Source organism: Eschrichtius robustus, chromosome 15 (genome assembly GCF_028021215.1).
Source record: "Eschrichtius robustus isolate mEscRob2 chromosome 15, mEscRob2.pri, whole genome shotgun sequence".
Taxonomy (NCBI): Eukaryota; Metazoa; Chordata; class Mammalia; order Artiodactyla; family Eschrichtiidae; genus Eschrichtius; species Eschrichtius robustus.
This window is the reverse complement of record NC_090838.1, coordinates 41870423-41887619: the sequence shown is the minus strand read 5'-3', so window position 1 is coordinate 41887619 and position 17197 is coordinate 41870423. Positions and strand designations below refer to the sequence as shown.

The window sequence follows — 17197 nt, the reverse complement described above, 5'->3', positions numbered from 1 at the left end:
ACACCTGAAACTAACATAGCATTGTACTTCAGCTATAGTTCAATAAAAATAAAGTTCACCTGGTCAACTTTAAAGACCAATAATGACCAGACCTTACCCCGGAGGCTTAAATAGAGCCCAGAGATTTTCTAATCAGTTAATTTACTAATTGATTAGTTATTATATACATTTATTAATTTATAAAACTTGCTAGGTGGTTCTAATGGACACCAACAGTTAAGATGGATCACAGAAGATACCTCTTGGAATAATCTGTCCATGGAATAATCTGTCCATGTGTCCTTAAGCTATAAACAGAGTTCTCTTTGGCTTATCCTGATAAAAATCAGAGAACTCCAGTTGCATATTATGTGTACGACCAACCATAGCTTAAAATAATATTAAATATTATATATTAAATATATATATATTAAATACTTAATTAAATATTAAAAGTATAATGCATACACCTGATAATGTCATCATAAGCAATAATTTGTTGACAGTATAGAATGCTTACTGTTCCTCTTCCATCGCCAGAGTTATGGTTAATGTGTCTGGATGTCTTTGCTTCTAATTTGGACAGTCTTTTTAAAAAATTTATTCCATGTACATATTTCTCATCACCCCCACTACAATGTGAGTTTCTTGAGGGCAACAGTTAAGTTTTACACCTCTCTTTTAAGCACCACAGAACGTAGTTAAATGTGGAAACTCAGAAGATATTTAACAAATATGCGACTGACTTACTGGTATTTTCATGAATCCTTTACAACTTCTTTTTCATGGGACTTAACAAAAGGAAAGAAGTAGCCTTCATGATCAAGTTCAAAAATAATACCACTAATTGCCAAAAAAAAAATTCTCATCTTCTATTCTCTTAGAGACTTTATATAGATTTATTTTGCCTTCTCACCTCCTCCCCATTCCTAAAATATACCACAATAGTAACAGAAGCAGTAGCGAAAGTTTATCCTCTTAATTCAGCTTTGGCTTAAAACAGAACAGATGGTGAAACTTTTTAAAACCAGACCATACTTGAGAAGCAATAAATGGAACTGTGGCTGCAGTTGCTTCATACTTGTAAGAGCTAATGCGCACGGGGTAGTTAACAAATTCACAGAGTGGAAATGTTGGAAGGGGCATTTGTAGTCCCTAAACAGTATGTGTGTGTGTGTTGGGGAAAAAATTGAGGACGCCTTAAGAAATGGTTCAAGAACACAGCAGTGCGTTTAGAAGAAATAAAAAGACATCAAACCACCTTCGCCCTGGGAAAAAAACACTTCCCCCCCCCCCCCGAGGCAGAAGGAATGACTATGGTAAAAAGAAAAAAATAACCAGAGACAGATCTTCATAAATTGCCTAGTGTTACAAACTCACCACAAAGAGTACTTTTTCTGGCATTTTGTCTGAGAAATGAGGCTTGAGAGAGTGATAGCTGTGGCCAACTTTCCAATCACTTTTTTTTTTTTTTTTTGCTTTTTCTTTATTCTGTTTTATGTTTCTCTAACTCCAGCCATAATTAGTGAAATGTAAAAAACCTTGTCTCATAACCTGGAAACCTCCAGAAATCTGCTGATTATGCAGTTTCCCATTTGAGCTAAGCCAAGACCCTGTCTGAGTTTCATCTGGAAATTTTCTGCCCTTTGCCACCCAAATCATTTATTTATTTGATTTGATCCCTTTGATTTATTAAAAATGTTGCCACCGGACTTAGGGATTCTCAGCAGGGATACAGAACGTGGATGCCATAATTAAATTAAATCTGGCACAAGGATGGGGCAAAGAATCAGATAAAAGGGAATAATCCTCTCTTAGGAAAGGCCTGCAAAGAGGGAAAATTGTGTATCTTGTGATGTCTTCAATGATAGAAAGCTGTGTCCACATCATTTCACAAACATTGCTGGAACCTGCTTTGGCTCAAGCCCTGCTAAAGCGGAAATTGTTTCATTGGAATCTAATAAACCAAAACCACAAGCAGTAACATGGCTTAGGTTGTCTGCATCCAGGTGAGAGTGTCAGAATGTCACCTGTGATGGTGAGTACAGGGCTAAAGTAAAGGGTAACCTCAGGCAGTGTGTTCGTGAATCTCTCTCTCTTGCCATTAGAGTGCCCAGCTAACAACATGTTTAAGGGTGAGGAGAGCATACGGTGGGTTATACTCTGGCTCATCCATTAAGGGTTTACTTCCGCAGTCTGACTAACAAGAAAATGTGTTCTCTTTGCCTTTTCATCTCCTTATATTTCTCTCCTTTCTCCCGTTACCAATTTCCCATTTGCCCTTTTTATCTCAGTCCCTCACCTCACTCTACCCTAAGTGGCTGAAGAATGGACTAGGGCTTCCATTTCTTTTTCACTACCTGCTTCAAGACTTGACTGATGCATTATTCAGACAGAAATGGTTGAAACAGAATTGCAAGTAGATGCAGCTAATAACACATTCATTCATTAATTCAACAAATATTTATTAAGAAGCCATTATGCCCCAGACCCTTTTCAGGCACTGGGTGCAGGGAGGGTGAACAGGGCAGAATCATTCCTCTCCTTGTGCAACTTTCATTCTAGAAAGCAAGAGGCTTCTTAAGTGATCTTTTCATCCTACTAGATCCTTTGACTCATGCAAGGAATGGGTCAAAGACTGAAATGAGGTCGAGAAAATAAGCCCAGCTCTGCTAGGAAGAATGCTGGCAAGCTTTGAGCTATGTTTCCTACTGAAACACTGCAGGATGTAGCTAGCTCCGCGTTATAATTCCTCACCCTCCGCCCTTCTCTTCTCCACAGTGAAGATTATGTTACTCTTCAGAAACCTTTGCCTTTTAATCTGTTCATTCCTTTTCTTTCACAGTGAGAAATGCAGGGCATTATCTACTTTGAAAAGAAAAAGTCCTTTTCCCCATGGGGTTTCCTGATTGACTTGTTGAGTGCTGAGAATTCATCCTTGGTTCGATATCTCTCCTTTTAGTGATTGAGGGAAATCTCTGATGACAATACTACACTCCTGGGTGTAACACCGTAAATCAACACAGAGCCCTGCCATCCTCTGCTAGTTGAGATCAGCTCCAGTGATTTTGAAGAGGAGGGGAAAACAGAAGCTTCAAAACAACTTGCTTCTTCATGTGCTTAGTGATTCTTAAGTAATCACAGTTCTGTCCTCATACCCAGCTGGTCAGGCTTGCCCTGCCCTTTCTGCTGGCTGTGGATTCAGGCAAGGTGGCAAGCCATCCACGCCACTGCTGAGATAGTCACGCACTGCGGGCATAGCAATGTTCTGAACTAACCAAGCAGCAGCAGATACAGAGAGTCTCTTTGGAAGGCTAGTGTCAGCAGTCAGGGTTCATACACTGCTCGACGGGCTATCAGAGTAATACCAGCATCCAGGGCTTGCCTGTCTCTGTGCTAGGGGACAACATTTTTCTCATGGGCGGGCAGACAGGGAAGAAGTGATCAAACTTCAAGCTAAGCATCACATACCTGTACAAATGCATGCTTGTGTGTGTTTATTATTTTTAAAGGCTGCATACATAACAACAAAGAAAGAAGAAAATGGAGTGTTCACTAAAATATGGCATAGTGTGGTACATGGCAGGAAGGAGGGAATCAACATGGAAGAATGGCAAACACCCCACCCTAAATATGGCTGGAAGTCTCAGTGAATACAACTTCTTGGTAACATAGACCACAAGGTTCAGTCCTTTACTAAAACAGTGGACACACACTTGTTCCTGGCTCTAGGTCTCTTTCATGGTTGCATTACAAATCATTAAGATGTTCATGTTCTCATAGACTTTATTATCGTTACTGTTGGCTGGAATCATTTTATTGTACATAATGAATTTCTTAGTAATCTTTGTTATAAACTTAGTTTTTTCCTAATTTCACTACAGTCAATCATTTCAGACAGATTTTTTTCTTTTTATTGAATTATTTCATTAAAATTAATGCATAAGAACAAATGCTCAATCCAAAAGTATAGAAATTATCACAGTTCTTGATATGTTTTATCATTCTATTTTTTTAATTTATGTAAATTGATAATGTCGCAAACAGTGAATGAGTGGACACACAATGATCTTGTCATCACTGAGTACTAAATATATGAAACTTATAATGCTGTATCTCATAACTTCCTTTATAATGTGTTTCTAAGTTGCTAGGGTGAACAAAATTTTCTACTGTGCAATTTCTCCTTGATGAGGTCACCTCGTGTTTTTTTTTGTTTTTTGTTTTTTTTTTTGGCTGCGTTGAGTCTTCATCGCTGTGTGCGGGCTTTCTCTAGTTGCAGCAAGCGGGGGCTACTCTTTGTTGCGGTGCACGGGCTTCTCATTGCCGGGCTTCTCTTGTTGCAGAGCACGGGCTCTAGGCATGTGGGCTTCAGTAGTTGTGGCTCTCGGGCTCTAGAGCGCAGGCTCAGTAGTTGTGGTGCACGGGCTTAGTTGCTCCGTGGCATGTGGGATATTCCCAGACCTGGGCTCGAACCCATGTCCCCTGCATTAGCAGGCGGATTCTTAACAAGTGGCGCCACCAGGGAAGTCCCGAGGTCACCTCGTTTTAACTGTTGCCATCATTTTCTTAAAAAAGCCTAATATGGTCCATCTTTTGAAGGTGTGAGATACTTAGCCAGGATCACTTTAGAAGGTATTACACTATATTTAATGCTGAGTCAATTTGAAATATGACTACTGTAAACATTTACAGCTAGTTGATTGACAGCTATGTGCCTGTGTGGTTCTGTAATTTACAAAGAAAATTCCACAGAATACATTTATTCAAGTGTTTTGAGACTGACCTAAAACAAAGAAATAATAGAAGAGGTCCAGAAAGACACCTAGGCATCATGAGCCGAGTTTTATGAGAAACTAATTTCTCAGTGACTGTGAGAGTTTTGGGGCATAATGCATGTTAAAACTATGCTTTATTAATATCTTGGTTGTACTAGGCATCCAGGAAACATTATTTGACTTAAATTGAACTGCAACAAAGATTATTAATTAAAACTAAACAGTGCTAAGTGAATGACTAGGGATTCTGAGACCTTAGTCAATTCCGTCAATTAGTTAAAAAGTATGAATTTTAATATTAGTATAGATAATGAAAATATATTGTTATGAAGAGAAATCTTTCTAAGGCTAATGGATGTACTGTGCATAATATATGTAGAGAGACATGGAAGGTCTCATTCTCTTTTATTAGATATATCATGATGATACAAGATACGAGATAGTTTTAGACCCTATCTTTTTTCCTGGGAGTATCCCAAGCACAGGAGCCTCTGTTCCCATGGGGTTGGAGTGTGTTACACTCCTGGAATGTGGATGTGTTCACCAACCTGGAAGCTCTCCAAACACCAAGCTGTTGGGATTTTTATGGTGACTTTATCACATAAGCATGATCAAACATGAAATCCATTTTCAGCCCTATTCCCTTCTCAAGAGAATGAGGGGTAGAGCTGAAAAGCTTCTAATCATGGCTTGGTCTTTCTGGTGACCAGCCTTCATCCAGGAGCCAACCAGGGCCCCCCCACCCAGAGTCACCTCGTAAGGACAAAAGATACTCCTTTCACCCGGAAAATTACAAGGGTTTCAGGAGCCCTGTGTCAGGAACCTGGGTCAAAGACCAAATATTAGAGCAAAAGTTGCTCCTAGTTCTCTTATTACTTTGGAGATTACAAGAATTTCAAGAACTCTGTGCCAGGAACTGAGGGTATACATACATACATACATACATACACCCCCCCCCCCCCCCACACACACACACTATCTCACAGATTCTGTCCACCAAGATCTACTCTAGTCCTGGAGATGACACCTAAACACAGAAAAAAGTAAATAAAAATGTTAGAGTGGATATAATAAAATATTAAAACTGAATATTGAAAACAACCACTTAAATTAATCCTAAGCATTAAAAAAAGGAAATAAAAGCAACAAATCTAAAGGTTTTGTTTTACTTTCCACTGCTCAACATATGCAAAGAACATGTTTCTCTGATGAGAATTTTCAAGGCTTTTTAGGATTGCAAAGAAATAAAGCTACGGAAAATAAAGCAGTGCATTAGCCACTAAAATTTAGCGGAGTGAATAAAACTTTATTGTTCATTTTTTTCCTAGTTAAACTTTATAGATTTCTTAGATGTTAATCAGCACACAGAGCATCTGAAATTTTTACTTCCTGAAGCAATAGCAAACTGATTTTTAAATTATCCAATAGATCTTAGCAGAGAAAAAAGTGGACTGGAAATTGTTTCTTGATTATAAAGATTTCACGGAGAGGAAAAAAAAAAACTGAGCTAAATTACAGTGGCATTAAACTAGGAATCAAGCTAGAATTTTTCTTCTCTAATTTACCTCTTGCATTTATTCAGCTAAGAGATAGTTGTTCCTTCCACTAATGATTACTTCATCATCATAGGAAAATATTGAATATACTATTGTTAGCATTTATTAATTTGGAAGATCCTTTTATCATTCATTAATTCTTGGGCTGAATGGGGTGTTTAGCAGGAACAAATAGGTAGACAAAAAAGTAAACAGAGACACCAAATTACAAACGGTCTTTTGGTAAGCATTCCTGTAAGTAAATATTTCATAGTTTGCAGTCTTCTACCCCACACTTAGCTCTGTCTTTCATTCTTCCTCCAATCTTTGGGGATAGTAATGCATCTTTCCTGGGCTAGCACGTGGAAATGTGAATGAACATCTCTTCTCTAGCATCTCTCTCTCTCCCGCCCACCCCACCTCAACAAAAGTAGTAATACAAGAGTAGTAGAACACATGACTGTCTGTTCTAATTCTAACCAGTCTATAGATATTTAATATTTATATGGTACACAAGGGGAAATTATTTTCCTGGACTTCCCCAGAAGTTTAACCTAATGAAAACCATTGTCAATAACTGCAGTGTACACAACAGAAAGCTGAAAAATTATAGTCATTCAAGATAGCTGATACTGTCTTACAATCCCAAGGTTGAAAACGTCTGTCTATTCCACCCCCACTATATTTCTAGTATCTAACTCTTCCATTGTGCTCTCTGCATTATTGCTTTAGTTTAGTGTCTCATTATTTCTTGATTGATTTCTGTAAAAGTCTCTTAAGAAATGATCTCATTTACCGTAACACTCCCACGTTTTATACCATCTTTTCCAATTCTACTTTGGTGATTTTTCTAAAATGAACATTATGTCTTACCCCTGCTTACAAATCATTTATTTCCAGTAACATGTCCTATTAGAAATCTCTAAAAACCCATCTGGTTAATAACAAAAAACAAAATAAAATCTTGAAGTGCTTAAAAATCTTTTAAATGCATAGATGAGAGGAAAGAAAATAACTCAAAAAATCTTCCAAAACCAAATCAGTGAGAAAGCATGACTCTAGATATTTAAGAAAGCACAGAAGCACACCCTGGGGTCATCTTCTAATCCCTGGTGGCCCAGATCTTCAGAGTGTCAGATTAAGGGGCTGCACAGGCAACAGGAAACCCAATCTAGGTCCTGAGCAAAGTGAGATGTCAGATCAGAGAATCCCACATACAGACATGATGTCCCCTCACTTACCTTGGGAACGGTGGTAGTGAAAAAAAAACATTAAAACTAAACAACCAGCACCAGACAAAATCAAAACCAAACAAAACTTGTACCCCATAGGGATGTGGTAAGAAAGAGTTATCATGACTTTGCCTATGGTTGAAAGAAAATAAAATGTCTTTAACACAAACCAGCTCTAACAAGGATATGGGATGTTATGGGATGTTATTCACATAACTTGTATAGTCAAAACATCCCCCAATTTAATTTATAGTTATCTCAGGTCAGTAGTGCCATGGTCCATGGAAGAATCAATGCCAATCCTCTTTATAAGAACACATTAAAAATTCAGTTCTGAAAGAACTTCCATAGGTAAAGTTTTAGAAAGAAACAATTATTCAGGAAAAAAAAAAAAAAAAGCAGGAGGAAACAATAAATGAAAATCAGAGGAAAAGAAAACAAACTCAGACATATAAAGACTTCAGATTCTCAAATTACCAATATACACAGTACTATATATAAAAGGGTAACCAACAAGGACCTACTGTGTAGCACAGGGAACTATACTCAATATCTTGTAATAACCTATAATGGAAGAGAATGTAAAAAAAAGTATATATACACATATATATATTTATATATGTATCTGTATGTACATATATGTATAACTGGATCACTTTATACCTGAAACTAACACATTTAAAATCAACCATATTTCAATAAAAATTTTTAAAAAAGAAATACCCTTTGTGTACAATATAATAAGTATGATTTTGAAAAAATGCCACTGATGTCAATGGTATTAAAGGACCACGTACTGAATTTACTATTCAATAAACTAAAAATTTTTGAAAAGTTTTTAAAGATAAAAATATAAAACATGCAGGTCTTTAATCCATTTTGAGTTAATTTTCGTGTTTGGCAAAAGAGAGTGGTCCAGTTTCATCCTTTTGCATGTGGCTGTCCAGTTTTCCCAACACCGTTTATTGAAGAAATTGTCCTTTCTTCATGGTATATTCTTGGCTCCTTTGTTGTAAATTAATTGACCATGTATGCATGGGTTTATTTCTGGGCTCTCCATTCTTTTCCATTGATCTATGTATCTGTTTTTGTGCCAGTACCATAACGTTTTGATTACTATAGCTTTGTTATATATTTTAAAATTAGGAATTGTGATGCCTCCAGCTTTCTTTTCTCTCAATATTGATTTGCCTATTTGGAATCTTTTATGGTCCCATACAAATTTTAGGATTGTTTGTTCTAGTTCTGTAAAAAAAATGCCATTGGAAATTGGATAGAGATTGCATTAAACCTGTAGATTGCTTTGGGTAGTATGGACATTTTAACAATATTCTTCCATCCATGAGCACAAAGTATCTTTCCATTTAGTTGTATCTTCAATTTCTTTCATCAGTGTCTTACAGTTTTCAGTGTTTATGTCTTTAATATCCTTGGTTAAACTTATTCCTAGATATTTTATTCTTATTAAAATGTAGTTAATTGTCGATGTGATTGTCATCCTAATTTATCTTTCTGATAGTTTGTTATTAGTGTATAGAAACACAACTGATTTTTGTATATTGATGTTACCCAGCAACTTTACTGAATCTGTAAATTCACCTGTCCTCCTGAATAATTTAAATTATCTTTAGATTACTTATAGAACCTAATACAATGTAAATGCTATGTAACTAGTTGCTGGTGTGTGGAAAATTCAAGTTTTGCTTTCTGGAACTTTCTGGAATTTTTTTTTTTTTCAAATATTCTTGATCCACAGTTGGTTGAATCCCTAGATGCATAACCTGGGAATATGGAACTCACAGATATGAAGGGCCGACTGTAGGTTTCTTGTATATAGGTATGTAATAATACATACGTGTTTTAGGAAATTGAGTAAGGATTTGAGGTTAAAGTGGAATGTATAATGACATAAAATTTCACACGTCCAATAATGGAAAACAGGGTCCTGATAAACTTTCTGCCCAAAATGTCTAACTTGCAGAAATGAATTTCTGACCTTAAACTGAGATATACTGCAGTATGTATGACATATTTTGTAATGTAATTTTTATAGTTGTTTCTGTTTTCTCACAACTTTGAATTCACACTCTTTAGCTGGACTCACAAGCCTTTATGTTCTGCTGGGTGTCCATGCCTGTCTCCTTCTGCCTCAACACCAATGATCTTGCCATGCCCTTTCATGCCTCCATGCATTTGTGCATGACAGTCTCTCTGCCTGGAATACTTTCCTCATTCATAACTCAGCTCAAACATTATTTTTGCATGGAAGCTGCTCTCTGGCTTCCCCAGCTTTTATGCTCCCATAGTATTTTTTGAGTCATATATCATAGAACACAATAGAATATTCAAATTAGCTGTTTCTCTATTTCCTATAGTAGTCTGTAGACTTCTTGACTGAGAGGATTGTCTTTCATGAGGTGATGACACTTAGTAGGTTTTAAATAAATGTTTACTAATAAGCAAATAAATTAATCCGTAAAGGTAAAAATTACAGATCATTATGGGCTCAGGTTTTAAGGAAAAGATTCAAGGAGAAAATGGACCTCAAAGATATAAACATTAAGAGAAGAAAGTAGCAAGGAATTCCCTGGTGGTCCAGTGGTTAGGACTCAGCACTTTCACTGCTGTGGCCCAGGTTCAATCCCTAGTCAGGGAACTAAGATCCTACAAGCTGCAAAGAGTGGCCAAATTAAAAAAAAAAAAAAAAGAGAGAGAGAGAGAGAGAAGAAAGTAGCATAAGTAAAACCTCAAAAACAGGACAAAAATGATACGAGATTGGAGAACAGGAAGTGGAAATTTTACAAGGGGAATACGGGAAGAAAATATTGTGAAGCAAAAATGATTGAGAATTGAAAAATCCCACTTTTCTCCTTAGATTATTTGACCCAGAGTTGCATAAATCTTTAATACCCAGCTCCTACTGTTAGTTGTATGCTCTGATGCCTTTACACAAAAAAAGTTTGGAGAGATGCATGAGATTCTTCTTGATGCTCCGTATACAAATCAGTTATCAAAGAGTTTTTTTAGAATTAACTCTTCTGGCTCTTCTCCCACTCAAAGTCAACTCTTTTATTTTCTTTCTTTCTTTTTTTTTTTTTTTTTTTTTGAATTTTATTTAATTTATTTTTTTATATAGCAGGTTCTTATTAGTTATCTACTTTATACATATTAGTGTATATATGTCAATCCCAATCTCCCAATTTATCCCACCATCACCCACCCCCCCGCCACTTTCCCCCCATGGTGTCCATACGTTTGTTCTCTACTTCTGTGTCTCTATTTCTGCCCTGCAAACTGGTTCATCTGTACCATATTTCTGGGTTCCACATATTCAAAGTCAACTCTTAATGCACTAGCTTAAGATGAACTCTGTCTTATATTGCTATAGTTGATTGATTAAACAAACAAACAATAAATCCCTGCCCTATTGTACTTTTAGGGTTATTTTCCTGAAGAGACTCATATTGACTTAGAAAATCTTGTGAAACAGAGCTGTCTAAACAAACTTTCTGTGATGATGGAGACATTTTATCTGTGCCACCCAATATAGCAGTCACTATCCACACAGGGCTACTGAGCATTTGAAGTGTGTCTGGTGCTACTGAGCAATTGAATTTTTATCCTATTTAAGTTTAATTAATTTATATTTCAATAGCTATTTGTAGCTAGTGTTTACTATCTTGGACAGTACAGTTCTGGAATATTTGTGAGAAACCTAAAGTTGCAACCATTACCCCTACCTCCTCAAACAGTCCACCTCCCTTTCTGATACTTTCTCCAGGACAGCTGGTTACGCAAATAGATGCAGAAGCTGTACTGCTTAACTCCTAATTTGCTAGAGAATCTCCAATGGCAGTCTTTAATAGCAGTTAAGAGCAAGCTAGGCCATGGAGATATCCTCATTCCTGAGTAGCCATTTTGGCTCATGAATGGCCAAGAAAATCTCTGTATAATCAGCCTATCAAGAAAAATTATAATTAGAAACTTATTTATTTGCTTCTTGGTGAACGCTGGGTCCCTTTTACCATATTAACACAATCAGAGCTAAAAGGCAGTGGGAAATTGGCTCTGGCATTTGCACATCACTCTTTTTGTACCCATGAGATTTTCAACAGAAGTCAAAGTAGCAGTCTGGATTAGTGTTAAGGATGTTTTTTTGTGATCAGACTGTCCTAAATAATACATGAGCCTACACGTACAGACACATTTCATGTCAGCTGCTACTGAGAGAGCATTCCTAACTACCTCTGGTAATTCCTTCCAGCCCTTCGCAGGGCCACTTAGACAGGTTGTTAAGTTTGCTCAGAAGGACTTTAACCTAATTTAAAGAGGGAGTCTCTCCAGGCATTAGATGCGTGGTTTTATCTTTTGGAAATGGGGTTCTAATGCAAAGAGCTAGGGTGCGGTTTGTAAATTTACATTTTAATAAGCACTCTGATGAGCCTGATACAGTTGTCTCTCCACCATGTTCGAGAAAAGTAGAATTGGGCCATAAGACTCATGTGAGGACCAGAACATGGACCACAGACACACAGCCGGGTGATGTGTGTTAGTGAGGCAATAAGGCTTTAAGACACCATTTCGAACAGTTTTTCCAAAGAACATATGTCTACAGAGATGCCCTGTGCATATTTAATAGTTGGGGGACGGGGCATAATAACATACAGTCTAGAAGAAGAAGGCATTCAGAGAGAAAGTGTTCAGGAAACTGGAATAGTCCATAGAATGACAGCAGGCTTAGCACATGAATAATTCTTGTTGAGACACAAACCCTTTTCCCTCAGCAAGACACCCTGATTACCTAGTGGTTAACAAATGGTAACCTTCACACTCTGTTTCTCTTTCCTTCCTAATAAGGTGGAGGGGAAAGCAAGCACTGACCTGAATCAAAATTCCTGGCCATCCTGTGGTTGGAAGCATGTGCCTTGCTTTGAAAGCTTGGTGCTCTGAGTTGAGGTAAGCAGCTCAAAACAAAGTGATTTTCAGCTGTCTATGTTTTTTTCAGCGTGGCAAGGCCTTATTATGTATGGATTTCTTGGTGGCACATTTGGGGGAACATCCCTGAAAATCTGTCCAAGTAAAACCAAGTGAAAGCAGCTTGCCTTCCAGTGGTGTAGCCAGTAATAGCAGTGAGTCTTACAAAGACTACTTCACATCTTTAAGAATGAAAATGGAGAGCCATTCCATCTTGCTCTTCTTTCAGAGAAAGGCTTCCTGTGACTCTGTTCATCTTATTATGCTGAAATGTCCACATTGGCTTTCTAAATGGGAAAATAATTATATTGCCAAAAATACTAAAAGGATGCTTTTATTTGGTTTGAAAAGGCCAGTGTCTGACAAATATACTAAAAGTATCACCTATTAAACTCCTAGAAATATACATAATGTTTCAGGAAATGAAATCCCAATTCTCCAGTGGGACTCTCTTGGGTCAACTTCTCCCCGCCACCCTCCTCACCTCTCTCCTCCTTTGCCTTGTTTGGAAAATTATCTTCAAAGGGGAAGGAAGAGTGGTCATATTTAGATTCTATGTCAGACACTGTCTTAAAAAAAAAAAAAAGATTGTGAGATAACTCATCATATCCCCATTTTATAGGGCAGCAAACCAAGGTTTAGAGCAGCTGATTAACTTGCACACAATAAAACAAATAGTACATGGCAGAATGCATTCAAACCCAGGTATGTGAGACTTCAAATTACTCATCTGTCATGCCTCGATCTACATGATCTTACTTCGAAAGTGAACTCATACTTATCTTTTTTTTTTGAAATATCATTGCTGAAAAATAAAACTTCCTCTCTCTTGTGCCTACCTAGACTCTCACAACAGCCCTTCCTCTGGTCTTCCTGCTGTGAATGTCCTTCCACTACAATTATACCTGCGATGGCTGCCTCATTTTCCTTGTTAGAATGCTAATCTGCCATTTCCCATACAGAGGCACTGTATCACTCATCATTCCCACCAGCCATGTGCCAGAGTGTCTATTTCCATGTAATCTCATCAACAGAGTATGCTGGACTTTTGCCAATAGAATAGGTGAGAAATGGGGAAACTATACACTTGTAATGAACTCATCAGCTGCTTTCTGAACAATTATTTCTTTAATACTTACCATGTATAAGGCTCTGTTTTAGGAGATATATGATGTACTTTTATTTTTATTGAGGTGGTTATTGAATTAAAGAAGGAGCTGGCAGTTAGTCCTGAAAAAAAGAATGGTAGTAAAATCTGAACTATGAAATGACATTTCTGAAATCTATTTCTTTAAATACAGACATCCGAACAGTAAAAATCTGGAAGACAAACACTAGAATAACAGAAAGTCTCTTTAACAGACTAATGCCAAATTCAAGTAGAATGTATCTTAGACAGTCACGTATTTACATCCACAGTGCTTTATTTTTTCTTATTGTTTTATTTCATGAACTACTAGTTTTGATTTTGAGGTAACAGTGCAACAGCACAGCTAACAAATTTTCCTTTGCAGTTTTGACAAGGCATATTCAAGCAGATACTGCAGGAGACTCCATAAGAATGCCATGTATTGGCGTTATTACACTTAGAAAGACTTGTCTGCAGCTGCTGTGAAATGTTTAGATTGATTTTCATGCAGGATAATCCTTTAGTGAGTGAGATAAAAATGCCCCAAGTAGTGAGGTAAAGCCGTTGTTGATGAGGAAATACTGCCATCCCGACTCTGTAGCCATGCATGCGAAATATAGATCTTTCCCTGATTTGTTGGTGCCCTCTTGATTGCTTGTAACCTGCTCAGTCTAGTTGGAAATTCTCTTGTGCACCACGAGGAATAATTTTTAAATGTTGTCAACAAACCGAAAGTTATTTTCTTATTGCACTGGGTAAACAGCAAAAGAGAGGATTCAATGATAATGACATATTATATCAAGCATATATTTTTTACTTCAGAAATTGTTAATAAAAGACAACTGTCATCTCTACTTTTCCTACTAGAGTGTCTCTATAACTCAATGAGCAGTTTATAAACTTAAACTAAGTATAGTGAAGCCTGCCCTTTAACTTCTTAAGTTTCTCTCCTAGATCCCTTTCTCTTCTTAGTTTAGTCTTATTCTTACTAAATAATCTCATTCATTGTCACAGCTTTAATGAGCATATGTATGCCGAAGACTTAAATGAGTATATCCAACCTAAACCCGTCGTACCTCTGTGAATCCAACTGCCTATTAAGTATCTTGGTTTGAACCTCCTTTTGACACCTCATCACAATATGTATTAAATTGGACGTGTCACCTCTCTTAACCTGTCTCCTTCCTCCACATTCACAAGCAAAATTCTGCTCTACTCTTCATGACCTCTATCAGTGAATGCTAACGCCATCCACTGACTTTCTCAAGTCAGAAGTCAGAACTAACTACTTTCTCTTTCCCTCATTTCTCTTATCCAATCAATCATCAAGTCCTGTTGATTCTTCTTCCTGAATAAATTCTAGGAGCAATCTGCTTTTCTCTATCCCAGTGCAACTGTGTTCACCCAGAACGTTCTCTTCTCCCCACTGGATTAAATGAGACCTCTCATCACAGGTCTCATTTGTCTCCTCTAATCCAGTCCCCAAACTGCAACGAGTGGTCTTCAAAAATGCAGATGTGTTCATAACAGGCTGTTCACTCCCAGCTTAAAACCTTTCACTGCCTTGCTACTACTCCTGATAAAGAGAAAACTTTTAACCCTGTGTTACAAGCTGTGTTGTGTTCCAACATCTGCTAATTTTTCATCCTTCACCATTTGTCTCTTATTCTCTCCACTCCTGACAGACTTGACTTCCAAAGCAGCACTCCTATTTTTTAACCTCTAGGCTGTCCCAGTTACCTGCAATATTCCTATTTTTCCTTCATAGTTTAGTTCTTGAATGTCACATCTCTTGGGTGTGAGTTGAGGGTGAGAAGCAGATGCACCTGGAATGTTAGCCATCAGTGCGTGTGTGGGTCTTATAATCCTGGACCTGCTTACTCCAGATCTCCTGTATACCGTCATAAAATGATGAACTGCTATGGGGCATACCTGACTCTATATGATGGTAAATTAGATAACATCTAGACCAGGACTGGCAACTCAGATTAGAAGACCCATTGGTATGTAAGGGTCAGACAATCAGTCTTTATCAGGATCTAGTGGTACGACAGGGACTGTTAATCAAAAGTAGAAATGTTATTTGCTTGGCCCCCAAACCCTAAAAGCCTGCATCATGATTGTCCTATCTGAGATTTCTATACATTTCATGTAGCATCTTGATATTCCACAGACCCTTCTAGTCTTGTGGGCCAAGGGGCAGAGCTTCTGACTCTAGAACCTGGACAGTTTTGTGAGCCATTTCTTTCTCTGGATCCCATTTTCGGATGGAAACTTAAGTTATCTGGTAAATTATTTAGAATGGCAACTCCCAAATGAGGTATATATTGCCTCCAATGTTTTAAGTTCTATGAGGCAAATAAAATCAGTGCATTTATAGGGAATAACAGGAATATTATAGGTTAGATAATGTGGTCAGGGGTGGTCTCTCTAAGGAGTTCACTTTTTTTCTTTTAATTTTTAAATTGAATTTAATTTATTTTTTTATACAGCAGGTTCTTATTAGTCATCCATTTTATACACATCAGTGTATACATGTCAACCCCAATCACCCAATTCATCCCACCACCCCCCCACTGCCGCTTTCCCCCCTTGGTGTCCATACGTTTGTTCTCTACATCTGTGTCTCAGTTTCTGCTCTGCAAACCGGTTCATCTGTACCATTTTTCTAGGTTCCACATATATGCGTTAATATGCAATATTTGTGTTTCTCTTTCTGACTTACTTCACTCTGTATGACAGTCTCTAGATCCATCCACGTCTCAACAAATTACCCAATTTCGTTCCTTTTTATGACTGAGTAATATTCCATTGTATATATGTACCACATCTTTATCCATTCGTCTGTCGATGGGCATTTAGGTTGCTTCCATGACCTGGCTACTGTAAACAGTGCTGCAATGAACATTGGGGTGCATGTGTCTTTTTGAATTATGGTTTTCTCTGGGTATATGGCCAGTCGTGGGATTGCTGGGTCATATGGTAATTCTATTTTTAGTTTTTTAAGGAACCTTCTAAGGAGTTCACTTTTAAGCTAAGATAGGAGAATGAAAAGGGAGTAGCCAAGAGTTACGGCCCTGGGCAGGCCACCCCAAAATATGCCTTAATGGGCATATTGATTATTTTGAATTAAAGTTACTTAAGAAATGGCTGATGCGATGTAAAATAGTTAGCTAGTGGGAAGCAGCCGCATAGCACAGGGAGATCAGCTCGGTGCTTTGTGACCAGCTAGAGGGGTGGGTTAGGGAGGGTGGCAGGGAGACACAAGAGGGAGGAGATATGGGGATATATGTATATGTATAGCTGATTCACTTTTTTATAAAGCAGAAACTAACACACCATTATAAAGCAATTATACTCCAATAAAGATGTTAAAAAAATAAATAAAATAAAACCTCAAAAAAAAAAAAAAAAAAAGGCTGATGCAGGAGGGTCTTTTTGCCCCTCCTCTCTGTCTCTCTGAAAGCAGGAAATAAACCTCCCATTTGAAAGCTGCCCTCCCTGTACCCAGAAGTAGAAATACATCCTTATCACCAGAGGCAGGGAATTTAGGACCAAGAAGTTTATATA

The 17197-nt window shown here is 37.5% G+C and overlaps 1 non-coding gene across 1 annotated transcript; it reads left to right on the top strand.

Moving 5' to 3' along the window:
* Positions 1–10108: 10108 nt before the first annotated feature.
* TRNAE-UUC (transfer RNA glutamic acid (anticodon UUC)) lies at positions 10109–10180 on the top strand. Its single transcript has one exon. It is a non-coding gene; the product is annotated as a tRNA-Glu (tRNA).
* Positions 10181–17197: the final 7017 nt, after the last annotated feature.